Below are 10,303 nucleotides of genomic sequence, written 5' to 3' on the forward strand. Positions count from 1 at the left end.
CCCCTCCATCCAAACCGTTGATACCTCAAATCCGTCAGCATGATCCCCAAAAAAGAAAAAACCCCGGACGGTTTCGGCGCCCTGCAAAGCGAAGAAAAAGCCAGCTTCAGCTTAAATGCAATGTAATGTAGTTTTTTTTTTTTGTGTTGCATTGGGTTGAATATTTTTGAAAACATCCTCACAATGTTATTCGCAATGTTTCGTAATTAGATCGTCATCCTGAGCGAAACATCGCCATGAATTTTACCTTTCTTAAATTATTAAATGTACCTTTTAACGTGTAAGTTGGGACATTGTAGCCTGGCTCCGCCCTCCAACGTACTTACTTCCGCTCAATTTGTATTTTCCTTCAGTACACCGTCTGGGTTTGCGGTATATTTTTGGGGTTTTCTCGCGCCGATCGTTACCGTCCAATCAGCAGACAGAGGGAGTGGCCGAGAACGATGACGTTGAGGTTGTGCGCTAGTTTGAGTTCCGTAAACTAGCGCACAATGAAAGATGCGAGTTGTGCCGTCCTCCTCACGGGTTTTGGGAAAAGTTGAATTTCCAGCTCGCTCCGTTTAGTGGTGAAGGATTCGCTGAGGCTAACGCTAGCGATGCTAAGGCTAACGCTAGCGATGCTAAGCAAAGCTAGCAATCTAAGGCTAACGCTAGCGATGCTAAGGCTAAAGCTAGCAATGCTAAGGCTAAAGCTAGCAATGCTAAGCTAAACTAGCAATGCTAAGGCTAACGCTAGCGATGCTAGGCTAACGTTAGCGATGCTAGGCTAACGTTAGCGATGCTAAGCGATGTTACGACCAAACGTTGCGATTGTCTGGCAGAACCTATAGTTTTAAACTTCAACAGAGTACTCGCCTTCAAGGACGCTAACACTTGTTAAAGGAGAGTGGCCGAGTCTAGTCCAGGACTTTCGGGACAAAGTCGAGACCGAGTCCAAGACGAGACCGAGTCAAAAAGGTTCGAGACCGATTCCAGGACAGAAAAAAAGTCTTATGATATGACATCATCAAAACAATCTTTTGGGTTATTTGTTGATATAAAAGCAAAAACAGGGTCTTACACCCAGGATTTGTAAGTATGGCCATTCCCCTCGATACATATGATCTATGAAAGAAAACAGGTACAGTACTGATAGTTAAACTGATACTACTACAGTAGGTACTAGTACTGAGCATTAGACTGATACTACTACAGTAGGTACTAGTACGAGCATTAGAACTGATACTATACAGTAGGTACTATTACTGAGCTAGACTGATACTACTACATAGTCAGTACTGAGCATTGAACTGTACTACTACAGTAGGTACTATACTGAGCATTAGAACGATACTACTACAGTACTAGTACTGAGCATTAATGATACTGTACAGTACTAGTACTGAGCATTGAACTGATACTGTACAGTAATTACTGAGCATTAGAACTGATACTGTACAGTACTAGTACTGAGCTTAGAATGATCTGTAGTACTATACTGAGCATTAGAACTGATACTGACAGTACTATCTGAGCATTTGACAACTCAATGACATATTCTTCACTTCAGATGTAGTGTAGAAAATAAGTGACCAGTATTTCAGAGTGTACCCCTAATGACCAGAGTTCTGGATAGACCTGCCTAGTTGTACCGAAGTCTGGTAGGACCTGCTAGTGTACCAGAGTCTGTAGACTGGCTGACAGACCGAGTCTGGTAGGACCGTGCGACGGACCGAGTCTTGAAGGACCGCTGACGGACCGGAGTCGGTAGGACCAGGCTAGTGTACCAGAGTCTGGTAGGACTGGGATGACAGACCGGTCTGGTAGGACCGGGCTGACGGACCAGAGTCTTGAAGGACCGGGCTAGCGGACCGGAGTCTGGTAGGACCAGTTGTGTACCGAGTCCGGTAGGACCAACCAGAGTCTGGAAGGACCGGAGTCTGGAAGGACCAGGTTAGTGTACCAGAGTCCGGTAGGACCAGGTACCAGAGTCTGGAAGGACCGGAGTCTGGTAGGACCAGGTTAGTGTACCAGAGTCCGGCCATTAATATCACGTCTGTGTCTAAAACTTTGGAAAAACTAGAGCAGATAATAAATAACACTCAAAGAATCAGACAAACCTTTTTTAAAGAAGTCCAACTACAATCATGAGATCTGGGTATTTTGGAGTCTCTGACTGTCATTTAGTTAGTTTTGGTGCTCACATTGATTTTATTTGGCTTGGTTGCTGCATCTAAGTCTTATATTGGAAGGGAAACTCCTACCAGATGGGGGTCTGTGGTCTAACTTGTGTTGGTTTAGGGAACCGCTGTCCTACAGCCAATGGAAAATAAGGGATTATCCACACAAACGCGAAGAAGAGAAGGTCATAGATATCTCTGCAGTCGAAACATGGCAGCCATTTCCACAGACTTCCCAACGCCAGGTCTCCTCTTCCACATGTGCATCTGGACCTGCTAGGGGGACTTTATCAGGAATACATTTACAAATTTGCTTGGTTTGACCCTGTCTTCTTTCAGACCACACTGTGGCTTGCAACACAATCTCATTTGTCTAATTTCCTCTTTCCTGCCATTGCTCTTACCTCAGAATTTGTTTGGTGGGTTTTTTCACCAGTAATGATCTTGCAACCGCTGCAGTGACGATCAACATTGCACATCGGTTCTTACAATAAGATTTGTCTCTGGGTTCATCTGGTTCATCTTAGCTGGACACCAGACCAGCAGAGTTAAGGCAGGTTGCACCGCAACAGAGCTGCAGTCATTTTATCCCATGTGCCTCGGGTCCAAATGACCCGTTTTCCTATATCAATGTTCTTTTTAATTCCCCAAAATACAATGATGTTATTCCAACACTCTTTACCAAGTACAAATCTCACTTTCATTAATTTGGTCTTATTATATTTATATCATTGTAAAACAAATGGAAGTGTTGTTGAAATATGTGTTATTAAAGTTGACATTTCCAGTCTGTGATTATCATCAACATCCATTCCTTTAATTTTAGTCTCAATAATTCCTAATTTCTCTGCTTTCTAACACTCAAAAATTAGGTCTAATTTCTTAAATGACGTTTATTGATCATAAATTCCAAAAATAACTGTAAAACTAAAGTTATAGTTAGTTACAACAAACCAAAAAAGTGACAAACTGAAAAAAGTGTTGAAAAAATGAAAAAAAAACATAAGAAAAAGTTTAAAACACGATAAAAAGCTTCAAAAAAGTGTTGACTTTCAGAATAACCGACAAATCACACAACCCCAGAAGCAACAAACCATAAAATAAATCTAAAGTCAGTAACGCAACGTCAAAATGCTTAATTCACCTTGTGCGATCAAATTGGAAACTAAATAAAGATCAATTTTCGCTCCTACTTTCATTGAATTATTAATTTTTTTATTTTTAATTTTAACTGTTTATTAATCCCCAATGGGGAAATTACAATTTATGTGTTATTATGGTGTTTTATCTATTTACAACATTTGGAGAAAAAAAAAACCCATTGTAAATAATGTCGCAAAAAGTGACAAAAATGTCAAAAAATACCACAAAATATCTTAAAAAGTGGCAAAAACGTCGGGAAAAGTGACAAGAACGTTGAAAAAGACCCCTAACTTTGACATTTTTGATGTTATTCCCAATTCCGACCCCAAAAAAGTTGCGTGGTCGACGGAAAGAATGGCGGACGAACTGAACAGAAAATGTTTTTTCAAATTGCAAACTAAAATAAAAGATCACTTCCACTACTACACTGAATTTGGGTGTTCATTCAATTTTAATAGCATTTGAAAAGGAAAAAAAAACAAAAAAAAACATTGAAAAACACACTTGCAAAAGTTCAAAAATGTCAAAATATCCACAAAATATATGTAAAAAGTGACAAAAAAACTTGGAAGAAAGTGACAAAAACGTTGAAAAAGACGCCTTTTTTCCCTGATTTTTGATTTTATTTAAAATTCCGACCCCAAATTTGAACGGTGGACAAACAATTGACAGAAAATGTTTTTTTCTTATCAAAATCATTGCATCTTTAGGGGGAATGAGCATTTCTAAACTAAAAGCAGGAGCAAAGTCTTATCATATTTTTTGTTTATTTGTGTCTTAATGTAATATTTTTGATCATTCTTTATTTTTTAAATACGTTGAACGATGCGATCTGCTTCTCATATCTGTGACAATATATAACAGCGATACACGGTTATATATATATATAATATATAATATATTTATATATTTTAACGACATCATATTGTTCAACAGACTTCCACAAAGTACAGTAACAAGGTTCTTTGCTTTCAAAACAAGAATGGAAATGTGAAAGTGAGAACAAAATGTTTTTTGACAGAATTTGATTTTACACAAGACACAAGACTGTCTTTAACTTATTGTTAATAAGGTAAATACCAGCGATTTAATTAAATCAATTTTACAAATGACATGTTACAATTTTTTTCATCAGTGTAGCACAACGCTGCACATTGTTTTGTATTAAACACAACTACAGCTTTAAAAATAATACGCCACTTCCATTAACAAGTAAAGTTTGCTTTTAGAAGACGAAGGGGTTCAGAGGTTCCTCCCTTAAACAAATGTGATGTTTTTCAATTAAAAAAACAGCAATTTTACATCATTTTAGACCATTAATACACGTCTGTGTCTAAACTTTGGAAAAACTAGAGCAGATAATAAATAACACTCAAAGAATCAGACAAACCTTGTTAAAGAAGTCCAACTACAATCATGAGATCTGGGTATTTCGGAGTCTCTGACTGTCATTTAGTTAGTTTTGGTGCTCACATTGATTTTATTTGGCTTGGTTGCTGCATCTAAGTCTTATATTGGAAGGGAAACTCCTACCAGATGGGGGTCTGTGGTCTAACTTGTGTCGGTTTAGGGAACCGCTGTCCTACAGCCAATGGAAAATAAGGGATTATCACACAAAAAACGCAAATAAAAGAGAAGGTCTACATATTCTCTGCATCGAACATGGCAGCCATTTTCCCACAGAGCTTCCCAAAGCCATGTCTCCTCTTCCACATGTGCTCTCAACACCCTGTTAGACAGCATCCATTTAATAGTACGTTTGCACAGTTCTGCTTTTAGGAGACGATTCAACCTGGGATCCTATAATAACCATATTTTCCTCTGCTGTGACGTCATTCCCTCAGTGTAGTTTGGTTTTAGCCACAGAAGGCCAACACAGTCACACAGTTATTATAGCAACTGGTTTCTCACTAGGGGGAGGCTGGTGTAAGCCACAGGACCAAGAGATCTGTGTGTTGCCTGAAGGTCTTCCACACTGGGAGGGTTTTGAATAATAAAAACCGAAATGGGAAACCAGCAGTTATGATTCTCACAACCTATGTTACTACATCCCGACAGTCCACTTCAGATTCCCTAATACTGTACTAAGTCTCTTATATAGACCTTAGTGGTCCCCTATACTGTATCTGAAGTCTCTTAAATAGACCTTAGTGTCCCCTAAACTATCTGAAGTCTCTTTATATAGACCTTGTGGTCCCTAATACTGTATCTGAAGTCTCTTTTATATAGACCTTAGTGGTCCCCTAATACTGTATCTGAAGTCTCTTTTATATGACCTTAGTGGTCCCTAATACTGTATCTGAAGTCTCTTTATATAGACCTTAGTGGTCCCCTAAACTGTATCTGAAGTCTCTTTATATAGACCTTAGTGGTCCCTAATACTGTATCTAAAGTCTCTTTTATATAGACCTTAGTGTCCATAATACTGTATCGAAGTCTCTTTTATATAGACCTTAGTGGTCCCTAATACTGTATCTGAAGTCTCTTTATATAGACCTTAGTGGTCCCTATACTGTATCTGAAGTCTCTTTTATATGACCTTAGTGGTCCCTAATACTGTATCTGAAGTCCTCTTTTATATACCTTAGTGGTCCCCTAATACTGTATCTGAAGTCTCTTTATATAGACCTTAGTGGTCCCAATACTGTATCTGAAGTCTCTTTTATATAGACCTTAGTTGTCCCTAATACTGTATCTGAAGTCTCTTTTATATAGACCTTAGTGGTCCCCTAATACTGTATCTGAAGTCTCTTTTATATAGACCTTAGTGGTCCCCTAATACTGTATCTGAAGTCTCTTTTATATAGACCTTAGTGGTCCCTAATACTGTATCTGAATCCTTTTATATAGACCTTAGGGTCCCCTATACTGTATCTGAAGTCTGTTTTATATAGACCTAGTGGTCCCTAATACTGGATCTGAAGTTAAACGTGAAGATGAAGCGCTCACTCACTAGCACCTGAGATCAATTAAGTCTGTGAGTCTTTAGTCCTCAGGGCTCACTTTGGATTGGGCCTGTATGACAGAGTGTCTTTAGATTGAGATGGTGTCAGACTTTAGTCTTTCCAGGGTCTTTCAAGCGTACGGTAGACAAAAAAAAAAAAGAAAAGTGTACCAAAGCTCAGTGTCTGCCTCCTTCAGATCAAGATCAAGATCACATGTGATGCTTCTTTTGTTATGAAAGTCTAGAGTTACAAACAGTACACGGAAATCACAGCTGTGAAGTAAACGGGATGCATGGCAGGTAGGGAGTAGCAGGTCTGGGGGTTTAACAGAGGAATGGAGTAGGGATAGGGGTAACAGCAGAGCCAATGAAGCAAAGTGAGCTGTTCTCACTGGGACGTGGCGGTACGTCACTGAGATGGAGGTAGTCCTCATTCTGCTGGGAGGAACGAAGGGTGTAGTAAGGCTGTGGGCCGGACTCTCTCCCTGATTTGCGCAGCTCTGTGGACGCACGACGCCGGCAGGTTGGCGGCGACTGGTCAGACTCTGCTGCTGCTGCTGCTGCTGGGTTGAAGGAACTTTTGTTGCACTGTCCTGGATTTGTCCCTCTTCTCTGTCGGATAAAGCCAGGAGCCATGTTGCTCAGCTTCTTCGCACAACCAGAGAGTCGTCCTGCTGCAGCAACGGCCCTGGGGGGTTTTATACGCCGGCCGAATGGGAGCGGGCCGCAGGAGCTGCACGGATTTTGGAACAACTTTGGTGAAACTAGAGGTAATGTTGGAGCCCAGTCGGATCTCAGCGCCAAGGAGGAGGGCAAGTGCAAGAGATGGGGGCGTATTTGACGCTCCCTTTGTGGATCGGCATCCAGGCGGAACCTTCGATCGGAGTTTGATGGATTCAGCGGATGGGAGCGGACGTTTTTAGTCTGTCCTGAGGGTCTTTGGATTTCTGACAACAGCTCGCGAACTTGCGTCCTCACTGCTGGATGCAGTTTTCCCAACTAGAGCACTTTTGGGATAGTTCAGAGTCCGCCGCAGGTTTAGTCTCCTCAGGGCCGTCCTCTGATGAAACAGATAAGGGGACGGGCTGCGGAAGACGAAGGGACAAAGGCAGCGGGGAGCTGTCGAGGGTGCAGTTTCGGCTGGAAGAAGCCCGCGCCGGAGACGGCGAGCAGTGAATGACGGAGGGACGCTCTTTGTCCTCGCTTTGGAGACTAGGGGCAAGTTGAGGCTCGCCTGAGCCACTCGCTTTTTCTTCTCCAGAGGCGAGATGACCTCTCCGGCAGCAGGCGGGACATGGGCGGTCCAAGGACTGACGTGGGGACCGGACGAGGTGGGCGTAGACGGACGTGCAAAGGGCGGCGGCGGCTCGGTTTGGCTGAGAGCCGTCGGGGGGAGTCTGTCAGAGGGGGGGGCCCACAGAGCGGGGTAGGATGAATCGCCGCGTCACTTTGGCAGCCAGCCTCCGACTTCTCTGGCTGGGAATCTATAAAATCATACAGGAGTTTTAGGACACGTTGTGTTAGGGCTGCACAATTAATCGATTTTAATCGCGATCACGATTTGGACTTCCCACGATCAAATTTGCGTGATCAGCGATTATTTTTATAAAGCGTCATTTCATTGAACGCTCCCGGGTTTTTTTGCAAAGCCAATCTCCCCTCCTAAAGCCGTCTGCTCATGAGCCTCAGGTAGTTCACTGCACCCCGGTGCAGCTAATTTTCTAGATGTAGACAGTCCCAGAGGACAGAGTAGCTTGAGGAAAACTCACAGATAGCAGTCGTAATACTTCAGTCTCAAGGTTTACCAGTTTACCAGTAAACGCAACACTTTGTCCCATTTGTTGTTTTTCAGACAACAGCAGTGACCAGTGCTAGTTAGCGTCTGTTAGCTGTTGTAGTAGCGTCTGTTAGCTGTTAGCTCTTCTAACGCACCGGTGCTAATGTCCTCGCATCCGCTGCAATGATGTTTATATGGATACGGTTTAATTTGGCGTTACATGACCCATTTCGTCTGTAAAGCCGCCTGTGTTGGATCTTTCTACGCTCTCTCTCGTCCTACTCTCTCTCCTCTACTCTCCGCGCCCCGCCACACGGCCGCCGTCCACACTTCTGATTGTAGCGTTATGCTACAGTTTTTAATTTTCATTAACACAGCTGTATATTGTTAGTATGAGGGGCAAACCTGTATTTGTACCAGTGTTTCCGCGGGTAACTCTGTTATCGCGGCCGCTACGGCAAGAACACAGAAGAAGTTTTTGAATGCAGCTAACTTCAGTTGGTAAGTACAGCGTGGGAGACGGAGCTGCTGGACCTGACCAGGACCAGAGATGTGACCCCATGGCCAATATCATAGTTCATAAAAATGCAGCGCAGTGAAGATACAGACTTTAATACACACGACGTGTGTATCCGCCGTTCGACCCGTGCTGGACCCGTTCATAATGATCAGCCTCTCTCTGTGAGTAGCGTCCATCACACTCCTCTCCAGTTATAAATAGCCTAGTGACAATAAAATTTGTTTTGGTTAAAATCAACAAATAATCGTGAGAATAATCGCGATCAAAATTTTGATCAAATAATCGCGATTATCATTTTGGCCATAATCGTGCAGCCTACTTTGTGTACTAATTTAGATTTCAGATTTTTCTTAAGGCTGCAACTAACGGTTGTTTTTATTACTGTTGTTTTGGTCTGTAAAATGGTAGAAAATGGGGGAAAATGTCATTTTTTTTCCAAGCCCAAGATTACTTCAATGTAGGGTGACCAGCCGTCCCCGTTTTCTGGGACAGTCCCCGTTTTGGTGACGGGTCCCCGGTTGGATCTGCCCCGGTTTCACTGTGACTGACAGACCCGAAATTGGAATAAAAGAAGAAACACTGACCAAACGGATCCGATTGAGCAGCGCTGCTCAAAGCTCAGAGATGTTTCAGAAGCCGTGTTTTATGATGCAACTATCTATCTATCTATCTATCTGTCCATCTGTCTATCTGTCTATCTGTCTATCTATCTATCTATCTATATTCTGTCTATCTGTCTATCTGTCTATCTATCTATCTATCTATATATCTGTCTATCTGTCTATCTGTCTCTCTCTATCTAATCTCTATCTTCTATCTACTATCTATCTATCTAATCTACTATCTATCTTCTATCTATCATCTATCATCTACCTTCTATCTATATCTCTATCTATCTATCTATCTATCTATCTATCTATCTATCTATCTATCTTCTATCTATCTATCTATCTACTCTATCTATCTATCTATCTTCTATCGTCTTCTATCTATCTATCTATCTACTTCTATCTATCTGTCTGTCTTCTTCTTCTGTCTATCTACTGTCTATCTATCTATCTTCGTCTATCTTCTTCTATCATTCTGTCTATCTATCTATCTTCTGTCCGTCCGTCTATCTACTATCTATCTATCTATCTATCTATCTACTCTGTCTATCTATCTATCTATCTATCTATCTGTCTCTCTCTATCTATCTGTCTCTCTATCTATCTATCTTCTATCTATCTATCTATCTCTATCTATCTATCTATCTATCTATCTCTATCTATCTATCTATCTATTCTATCTATCTTATCTAGCTATCACAGATAGACAGATATATAGATAGATAGATAGATAGACAGATAGACAGATAGACAGATGGACAGATAGATAGATAGATAGATAGTTAGCATCATAAAACACGGCTTTCTGAAACATCTCTGAGCTTTGAGCAGCGCTGCTCAATCGGATCCGTTTGGTCAGTGTTTCCTTCTTTTATTCCAATTTCGGGTCTGTCAGTCACAGTGAAAACCGGGGACAGATCCAACCGGGGACCCGTCACCAAAACCGGGGACTGTCCCCAGAAACCGGGGACGTCTGGTCACCCTACATTGAAGTAATCTTGGGCTTTGGGAAAAACTGACATTTTCCCCCCATTTTCTACCATTTTACAGACCAAAACAACAGATAATAAAAACAACCGTTAGTTGCAGCCCTTAAGAAAAATCTGAAATCTAAATTAGTACACAACGTAGGGCTGCACGATTATGGCCAAA

At 41.6% G+C, this 10,303-nt stretch overlaps 1 protein-coding gene across 1 annotated transcript in view; it reads left to right on the top strand.

Moving 5' to 3' along the window:
• The window catches only part of arid5a (AT-rich interactive domain 5A), a 33,152-nt gene that overhangs the window by 21,293 nt on the left and 1,556 nt on the right, over nt 1-10,303 (top strand). The window lies entirely within an intron of this gene.

The sequence above is a fragment of the Etheostoma spectabile genome, chromosome 5 (assembly GCF_008692095.1).
Source record: "Etheostoma spectabile isolate EspeVRDwgs_2016 chromosome 5, UIUC_Espe_1.0, whole genome shotgun sequence".
In the NCBI taxonomy this organism is placed as follows: Eukaryota; Metazoa; Chordata; class Actinopteri; order Perciformes; family Percidae; genus Etheostoma; species Etheostoma spectabile.